We start from the raw sequence: 10249 nt of genomic DNA on the forward strand, positions 1-10249 counted from the left end.
TTGTTTTTCAAAGAGGTGGTAAGACTACATGGTCTTCCAAGAAGTATAGTTTCTGACCGAGATACTAAATTTGTGGGGTATTTCTGGAGGACATTGTGGAAGAAGTTGAGAACAGACTTGAAATTCAGTTCCACGCATCACCCACAGACTGATGGCCAAACAGAAGTGGTAAATAGAAGTTTGGGCAATTTGCTGAGATGTTTAGTTGGGGATAAGCCCAAGGGATGGGATTTGATTCTACCACAGGCGGAGTTTGCTTATAATAACTCTGTAAATAGGAGTACTGGAAAATCACCATTTCAAATTGTATATGGGAATAGCCCAAGGACTGCACCAGAATTGAGGAAGATAGAACAAGGGGAGAGAACAAGTGCTGAAGCTGAGGAATTTGTTGAACACATCAAGCGTCTACATGAGGAGGTTCAAGCACACATTATCAAGATGAATCAAGAGTATAAAGCTAGGGCTGATGCAAGGAGAAGACATAAGGAATTCCAAGTAGGGGATCTAGTCATGGTGCACTTACGAAAAGAAAGATTTCCAGTTGGTACCTACAACAAGCTGAAAATGAAAAAATTTGGCCCCTGCAAAATTTTGAAGAAACATAACTCAAGAAATGCATATGAGGTGGAGCTGCCAGATGGTATTCACATTTCTCCCATTTTCAACATTGCAGATTTGACAGAGTATCATGATGATGGTGCAGACGAGGAGCTGGTTTTAGAGCCGTGTCCAATTCCTGCTTCTAAGAAGGAGGAGATAGAAGACATGCTAGATCATCGTGTGGGTAGGAGTACCAGAAACAGGCAGTATGAAGAGTATTTGGTCAAATGGAAAGGATGGCCAATCGAGTACTCGACTTGGATTTCAGCAGCTGAGGTTTCCCATTTGGGATTTCCTCTACCATCCATAAAGTGACAGGGTCACTTTCAATCTACCCTGGGTGTCTGATGCAGGAGCATCCAGAGGTATAAGGGCAATCCTGTGTCACCCAAAAAAATGTACTTAGACTTAGTTTCTATTTTATGTCTTTGCATTTTTGGATACCCATTTGGCTCAAATAAAGGTTCCAACTCTCATAGTTCAACTATCAGTGCATTTAAAAATCCCGAAAAAATAGGAGCATGCAATTTGACCATCATTTTGGTGACCTAGAAGGTGTGACTTGGCCAGATGAATGTAATCGAGATTTAGAGCATTCCAAAAAAAGAATCAGGTCAAAAGGCCCCACGGTTTGAAAGTTATTGCAGTTTTTTGGGTTTTGGAGACCCCCTAAGAATGCTTCAAAGTTAGGTTTGGGGCATTAAATGACCTCAAAAAGGGTCAAAAAATGGGGTACGAGCAAAGCCTGTCCATAGGGCTATAGAGCGCTTCGAGAGCTTTCTGAAAATGTAAACGGTTCGTCAATCGGAGTTACGATTCAAAAGTTATGCCTCCCGGAAGTTCGACTATTGTTTCTGGATTCTTCTAGAATTGCACCGACTTCTAACGCAGCTTTCGGAACCTTCTATTTTGTCGGTGGATGCCTACTAGCACTTTCTGGAATGTAATCCTAGTCCTTAACCCTTTGGGGTCTATTTCAGGAGATTTCTGGCATTGTAAAAGGCAGTTCGGATTGGAGCTTGAGAGGAGGCGCTAAAAGGAGAAATATTCTCCAGATTTATGCTATTGTAAGCCCGCAGGGCATGTTTTGAGTTTATTTTCTCTGCACTATTTGTACCAGCTTATTTTCTCAGTTAATATATTTCCCCTTTCTATTGTGTCTATTCTGGTTGTTGGGTTGTGTCCCCATCAAGTGGTATCAGAGCGGGTTTTCCTGAGTGTGTAGACAGAGCGCCGACTGTGAGGCAGTTTGCACCAGGACTGTGTGGTTGTGGGTTCGAGTTAGAAGATGCCTCCAGGAAGAGAGTGTGGTGGAAGGGCCAGATCTGTTGATCCTGAGGAGGTTAGAGCCCTCCAGAGACAAGTACAAGCATTGCAAGAGGAGCTTCGTAGAGGAGCAAATATTGCCACAGATGATAATAGTGAGGATGACAATGAAGAGGAAGTAATGGAAGTTGACGGGGAAGTTCTAAATCCTGTAGAGGAAAGGCTTTTTAGGGCCATTTCTAGGTTTGGGAAAAGACCTACAATCGAAGTGGGTATATTTTCGGGAAATTTGAAACCAGATGAGTTGATCGATTGGATCAATGAACTGGACGAATACTTTGAATATGAGGATATAAGGGACCCAGATAGGGTTAAGTTTGCAAAGGCCAAACTAAAAGGCCATGCCAAAATCTGGTGGCAAGAGATTCAACTGGAAAGACTTAGAAGAGGAAAGGAGAAGATCACAAGATGGGATCGCATGGTGGACAAATTGAAGAAGCAGTTCATTCTTGTGGACTACGAGCTTGATCTATTTAAGAAGATGCATGGGTTAAAGCAAGCAGGAAGATCAGTCCAAGAATATACAGAGGAGTTTTACCGACTCCTGATTAGAGCGAGGCATGCAGAAGCAAATAAGGAGAAGGTTGCTCGTTATATCAATGGGTTACGACCTAGCATCCAGGAAGAACTAAGTCTGGTAAGAATGACCAGCGTTGAAGAAGCATACCAGTTTGCCCTACGAGTTGAAGAGAAGCTGAGTAAAAGGTTTGAAGGAAGACAAAGAGGGCGCGGTCAAGGAGGAAGGGGAAGCGGTAGATCATCTGGAGGCCGCAATGAAACTCAAAATAAAAATGAAGATGAGGGTACTAGCAGGAACCAGAGGAATGAGGGTTTCAACCGCTCCCGTGATCAAGACTTTGGAAATCAAAGAGGAAGAGGTAGAGGACGTGGGCAAGGAAGAGGAGGCTTCCGTGGTACCTGTTTCCATTGCAATGAAGAAGGTCATCGTGCCTTTGAATGCCCTCAACAACAAGGAAGGACAGATAGGAGAGCTGAGGGCCAAGCTAGGATTGCTCATGTGGATGAGGATGCACAATCATCACATTCAGAGGATGCAGAAAGAGGAGAGACCTTGGTAAATGAAAGAGTCCTACTAAGTGGTGAAAATGAACCAGGACAACGGAGGAGCTTGTTCCGTACCAGATGCAAGTGTGAGGATAAATGTTGTGATGTGATCATTGATGGTGGTAGCACTGATAACTTGGTATCCGAAGAGATGGTCTCTAAGCTGAAGCTCAAGAGGGAGAAACATCCCCAGCCCTATCGGATTTCTTGGGTAAAAGATGATCATAAGGTCCTGGTAAGTGAACAATGCTTAGTAAAATTCAAAATTGGGAGTTACCATGATGAAGTTCTTTGTGATGTTATTTCGATGGATGTTTGCCATCTATTGTTGGGTAGACCATGGCAGTTTGATAGACATGGAATACATGATGGACATGCAAACACATACTCTCTGATAAAGGATGGAGTTCGCCACAAATTGAAGCCCATGAAAAAGGAAGGTGAAAAGGTATGTAGCAGTGCTAGGATTTGTCTTGTTGATGGAAGGAAGTTTTTAGATGGCATGAAACATCAGCGCATGTGCTATGCTTTGATTCCTAGAAAAGATAAAGAAGGTAGTAGTGAAATACCATTTGAAGTTTCAGATTTACTAGGAGAATTTGGAGATATTATCTCTGATAATGTTCCAGATGGATTGCCACCAGTAAGGCAAATCAGTAATCAAATAGATCTGATTCTAGGAGCTAGTTTGCCTAACAAGGCTGCTCACAGGATGACTCCTACTGAAACAGAGGAGCTAAATAGATAGGTTCAGGAGCTGTTGAGGAAGGGCTTGATTCGAGAGAGCCTGAGTCCATGTGCAGTACCTGCAGTACTTGCACCAAAGAAGGATGGAGAGTGGAGGATGTGTACAGATTCTCGAGCTATAAATAGGATAACCATCAAGTACCAGTTTCCTTTACCAAGGATGGATGATCATATGGACTGCTTGAGTGGAGCTCAGTACTTCACAAAGATAGATCTGAAGAGTGGCTATCATCAGATACGGATTCGAGAAGGAGATGAGTGGAAAACAACCTTCAAGACCAAGGAGGGTCTTTATGAGTGGTTAGTCATGCCCTTTGGATTGACAAACGCCCCAAGCACCTTCATGCAGCTCATGAATGAGGTACTTAAGAAGTTCTTGGGAAAATTTGTTATTGTCTATTTGGATGATATTTTAATTTTCAGCAAGACTTTGGAAGAACATTTACTGCATATTCGTAGTGTCTTTGAAAGGCTAAGGGAAGAGAAATTGTTAATTAATCTAAAGAAGTGTGTCTTTGCAAAAAGGGAGTTAGTCTATTTGGGATTTGTTATATCACCTGAAGGTCTCAAAATGGATCCAGAGAAGGTAAAAGCCATCTTGGAATGGCCTACTCTAAGGTCTGCTACTGAGGTAAGATCATTTCATGGTCTGGTTAGTTTTTACAGGAAGTTTATTAATAATTTCAGTGGCATATGTGCACCTCTAACTGATACAATAAGAGGGGATAGAAAAGAGTTCAAATGGACTACAGCAGCTGCGAGAAGTTTTGAATTGCTAAAGAAGAAGGTGACTAAACAGCCTGTGTTGGCACTTCCAGATTTTAGAAAAGTATTCCAGGTGGATTGTGATGCTAGTGGTAGCGCTATTGGGGCTGTATTAAGCCAAGAAGGTAATCCTATTGCAAATTTTAGTGAAAAATTGAATGATGCAAAGAAGAAGTATTCTGTTTATGATCAAGAGTTCTATGCAATAGTTCAAGCCTTAAAGAAATGGAGGCATTATTTATTGCCAAAGGAATTTGTTTTGTATACTGATCATCAGGCATTACAGTACCTGAATAGCCAAGGTAAATTGAATCAGAGGCATATGAAGTGGGTAGAATTCTTGCAGAGTTATACATTTGTGTTGAAGCATAGAAGTGGAAAATCTAACAGGGTTGCAGATGCATTAAGTAGGAGACAGCTATTGCTTACAACAATGCAGGTTGAAGTAGTTGGGTTTGATGAACTCAAGAATTTGTACCGCGAGGATCCTAATTTTGCTGAAGCATGGAAAGCTTGTAAAGAACCTGTTGCTGTAGATAGAACCAAGTGGTTAGACTATTTGATTCAGGATGGCATGTTGTTCAAAGGTAGTCAGTTGTGCATTCCAAGGAGTTCCATGAGGGAAAATCTGATTAAGGAGAAACATAGTGGAGGGATGGCAGGACATTTTGGTCAGGATAAGACCATTGCCATTCTTAGAGAACATTATTTTTGGCCTCAAATTACACAGGATGTGAAGAAGTTTGTACAGAGTTGCCAGGTTTGTCAAGTTGCCAAGGGGTTTAGTCAAAATACTGGCCTATATCAGCCATTGCCTGTTCCATCAAGGCCATGGGAGGACATAAGTATGGATTTTGTTCTTGGATTGCCAAGGACACAAAGGGGTAATGACTCAGTATTCGTGGTGGTTGATAGGTTCTCCAAAATGGCACATTTCATTCCATGCCACAAAACTCATGATGTTGTCCATATTGCAGACTTGTTTTTCAAAGAGGTGGTAAGACTACATGGTCTTCCAAGAAGTATAGTTTCTGACCGAGATACTAAATTTGTGGGGTATTTCTGGAGGACATTGTGGAAGAAGTTGAGAACAGACTTGAAATTCAGTTCCACGCATCACCCACAGACTGATGGCCAAATAGAAGTGGTAAATAGAAGTTTGGGCAATTTGCTGAGATGTTTAGTTGGGGATAAGCCCAAGGGATGGGATTTGATTCTACCACAGGCGGAGTTTGCTTATAATAACTCTGTAAATAGGAGTACTGGAAAATCACCATTTCAAATTGTATATGGGAATAGCCCAAGGACTGCACCAGAATTGAGGAAGATAGAACAAGGGGAGAGAACAAGTGCTGAAGCTGAGGAATTTGCTGAACACATCAAGCGTCTACATGAGGAGGTTCAAGCACACATTATCAAGATGAATCAAGAGTATAAAGCTAGGGCTGATGCAAGGAGAAGACATAAGGAATTCCAAGTAGGGGATCTAGTCATGGTGCACTTACGAAAAGAAAGATTTCCAGTTGGTACCTACAACAAGCTGAAAATGAAAAAATTTGGCCCCTGCAAAATTTTGAAGAAACATAACTCAGGAAATGCATATGAGGTGGAGCTGCCAGATGGTATTCACATTTCTCCCATTTTCAACATTGCAGATTTGACAGAGTATCATGATGATGGTGCAGACGAGGAGCTGGTTTTAGAGCCGTGTCCAATTCCTTCTTCTAAGAAGGAGGAGATAGAAGACATTCTAGATCATCGTGTGGGTAGGAGTACCAGAAACAGGCAGTATGAAGAGTATTTGGTCAAATGGAAAGGACGTCCAATCGAGGACTCGACTTGGATTTCAGCAGCTGAGGTTTCCCATTTGGGATTTCCTCTACCATCCATAAAGTGACAGGGTCACTTTCAATCTACCCTGGGTGTCTGATGCAGGAGCATCCAGAGGTATAAGGGCAATCCTGTGTCACCCAAAAAAATGTACTTAGACTTAGTTTCTATTTTATGTCTTTGCATTTTTGGATACCCATTTGGCTCAAATAAAGGTTCCAACTCTCATAGTTCAACTATCAGTGCATTTAAAAATCCTGAAAAAATAGGAGCATGCAATTTGACCATCATTTTGGTGACCTAGAAGGTGTGACTTGTCCAGATGAATGTAATCGAGATTTAAAGCATTCCAAAAAAAGAATCAGGTCAAAAGGCCCCACGGTTTGAAAGTTATTGCAGTTTTTCGGGTTTTGGAGACCCCCTAAGAATGCTTCAAAGTCAAGTTTGGGGCATTAAATGACCTCGAAAAGGGTCAAAAAATGGGGGACGAGCAAAGCCTGTCCATAGGGCTATAGAGCGCTTCGAGAGCTTTCCAAAAATGTAAACGGTTCGTCAATCGGAGTTACGATTCAAAAGTTATGCCTCCCGGAAGTTCGGCTACCGTTTCTGGATTCTTCTAGAATTGCACCGACTTCTAACGCAGCTTCCGGAACCTTCTATTTTGTCGGTGGATGCCTACTAGCACTTTCTGGAATGTAATCCTAGTCCTTAACCCTCTGGGGTCTATTTAAGGAGATTTCTGGCATTGTAAAAGGCAGTTCGGATTGGAGCTTGAGAGGAGGCGCTAAAAGGAGAAATATTCTCCAGATTTATGCTATTGTAAGCCCGCAGGGCATGTTTTGAGTTTATTTTCTCTGCACTGTTTGTACCAGCTTATTTTCTCAGTTAATATATTTCCCCTTTCTATTGTGTCTATTCTGGTTGTTGGGTTCTGTCCCCATCAATTTTTAGTATCTCTTTGTTTAAAATTTGTCATGAGTTTGTAAGGGTGTTGTGTCCTTTCAGTAAGTGGTTTTATAGCATGCATTGAGTTTGTGGAAGCGGAGTGTCATTCATCACTAGTATCATAACATGTGTGGAGTATTTAAAAGGGGAGTACCCTTCATTAACCTCTATATACCCTTTCTTGCATGTGCTAGCTTCTGATATTTATCACCCTCTAGATATACAACAAGTTGACTTATCATTACCACCATATAGTTGAACATACAATACTAGACTTCAAATGTTATTTCTTGCATATTTCATGTTTCCATAAACCAAACACATTCCATGCACACATCAAGTTGGCAATCATGCCAACAATGAATAATTCTCTCCCCATACACATATACCACTTCTCTTCATTAGGTACAAAACTAGACCAACTCTACCAACTCTTCATTATGTTGACATCAATGACAGTAATGAACATACCTTTTTAATATATTAATCCTTTCCAATATGATATTCCTTCCATGAGTTATATTATTTAATGAGTACCTCATCAAACTTAGCTTTTTTGACCTATCTTTTCCTTTAATTTGTTCCTTCAATCCTCCCTAAGTTACAAATAAGGGTTTGTTGGTGTGAACAAGAAAATTGATCTAACAAGTGTATGTGTGAGATATCTAGCATCTGATATTCACATAGAAGATTCTACAACTCTTTTATGAGTATTGTAACATGAAATAATATATTTTATTAAGAAAATTCCTTCACACAAAAACTCCTTCATGAGTATTGTAACAATAAATAATATATTTTATTAAGAAAATTCTTTCATACAAATTTCCTTGAATGGATAGATCAAATATCAATTGAGGTGTATATATATCAGAAAATTGAAATCAAATATTATTGAAAATTGGGAGTAAAATAATGAATTGAAGTGTATATATATATATATCAACTTTTATTTATATATTACAAAATTAAAATCAAATATCAAATATTATTGAAAAGTGGGGGTAAAAGGTGAGGGTTGGAGGATGGGCAGGCCAGGAGGATGAGAGGGAGAGAGGAGCAAGCGGCATGTAGTCCTTCCACTGTAAGGAGCAGGAGGTAATCGTTACTCTGTGAAACCAGCCTCACGCGGTCCCCTCTGCCTTACGTTGCCAGACAGAACGCATCCCTCCTTCGAAGGATGGCCTGACAGCAAACTCTCTACTTGGAGCAGAGCACGCCACAATCATATGCCACGCATCTCTCCCTCCTTCCGACCAAATCCCACATGGTCCTCCACCTTGTGCGTCCCCACTCGAGTTACAAGCCCACACTACCGAGCTCGACATCCATGGAGCTCAAACTCTCCAATTTTAAATCAGTGATTAATTAGTTTTCTGCTACGTGTGGGACAAATATATGTCTCCCGCTCAGGCCATCGCAGCTGTTGCGTCTTCTGCACAACAATTAAATTGCAATGTTCCCATTTCAAAAAACCATGATTCACATAAACGCGAACAGATCTGCTCTTCTGCTTTCATAGAGAGTTTCGTATAAGATAAATCCTCACAAAGAGGATGTTAGTAAAGCTTGAAGCGTGTGGTAGAATTGTACAAGGACGGATGTCAATGGTAATCAAAAGGGAACTGTCGGTAAAGGGGATGTTGAAAGGATAAATGCAGCTAAATTTGTGTTAAATGTGTATTTAAGGAGGTTACTGATGCCCGTAATACCAATCTAAGCACATTAAAGGAAAACAAATGTCATGACATTTACTACTTGAGCTCTCCCCTAAACAACAGTACAAAACCTTAACTTTCTTAAGCAAAGCTTCCTACTTCCTACCTCTCTAGAGTGTTTTATATGAATTTCATAGAATGAAATGAAATGAACTGTGATCTTCTTTTGTCTAAAGTCTTATAGACGCGCTTACTAAATAAAAAAGTTAAAGTCTGGAGATGAATCATCAATAAATCTTCTCTAAACCTTCATACAGGGAAAATATAGAACTATAGTTCAAAGGGCAATGGAGTTTCCCCTCATAGCCCTTAGAGGATTTCTTATTGGCTGGCCTGCAACAACTGTAACCAGGGTGCATTTCATAAAGAGTACCAGGAAGAAGAATAAGTCAGTCAAGATAATGTAGTTGACCATATTGATGTCGTTGAATGGGTTGAAGATGAAAACCATAAAGATGTGCCAAAAAAATCTATCTTGACGAAAGTATGATTTGTATCTTGTGGAACATTCAAAGTTCAAGCCGGTCCACTTTTTCAAATATTTTCACCAATTTGACAATCCCACATCAAGAAATGCTTATTTGAATTGTACCAACGATGAAGCAAAGAATGAGGGTCTAAAAATGAAATCAGCTTGCTTGATATTTGTTTTCTAAATCAATGTTTGGGAACTTCAAGTGATGACTTCCACTAGGACAATAGTGTCTACATCAATCTTCTATTTCTGGATGAATGTTTTTCTCTAGGCAAACCTAAGGAAGCTAATATGCAAAGATAATTTTTTAAATTTATATTTAGCATACATTTCTTTGCACCACAAATTGTATCGAGGTTGTCTAATTTGTGGATTTGTTTCTTCTTATTCAAACCTAGTCCTCTCAACCTTTAAATAGCTTTATTTGACCATTTTTGAGTCCCTTGCAATAGGTATACCTACCTCAGGTATATATCTCGGGTAGAATTTTTTGTCATGTGTTCCATTTTTTCCTTGCCTATAATTTCTCCAATCGGTCCCTCTTGTTGTCTCTCCTTTATGACTCTTGTTGTCTCTCCTTTATGACTCTTTTACACATCAATACCATACTAATGATCTTGTTGAGACTCTAGATTCATGCTACATCCTTTATAGCCAGTGTACCCACTTATAGCCAATTATTGGCCCAAATTTTGACTAACCAAAATTTAAGCTTTAATGTTCGACTTATTATCTAGCTAGTTGAATGTGTGAATGTTGTAACAATAATTTGAAA

At 40.0% G+C, this 10249-nt stretch overlaps 1 non-coding gene across 1 annotated transcript; it reads right to left on the bottom strand.

Annotated features, from left to right (window-relative positions):
* Window positions 1–8288: 8288 nt before the first annotated feature.
* Window positions 8289–8607, bottom strand: LOC149539718 (signal recognition particle RNA). Its single transcript, XR_016356627.1, has one exon.
* Window positions 8608–10249: the final 1642 nt, after the last annotated feature.

The sequence above is a fragment of the Cupressus sempervirens genome, chromosome 9 (genome assembly GCF_028749045.1).
Source record: "Cupressus sempervirens isolate cs-2001-9-10 chromosome 9, ASM2874904v1, whole genome shotgun sequence".
NCBI lineage: Eukaryota > Viridiplantae > Streptophyta > Pinopsida > Cupressales > Cupressaceae > Cupressus > Cupressus sempervirens.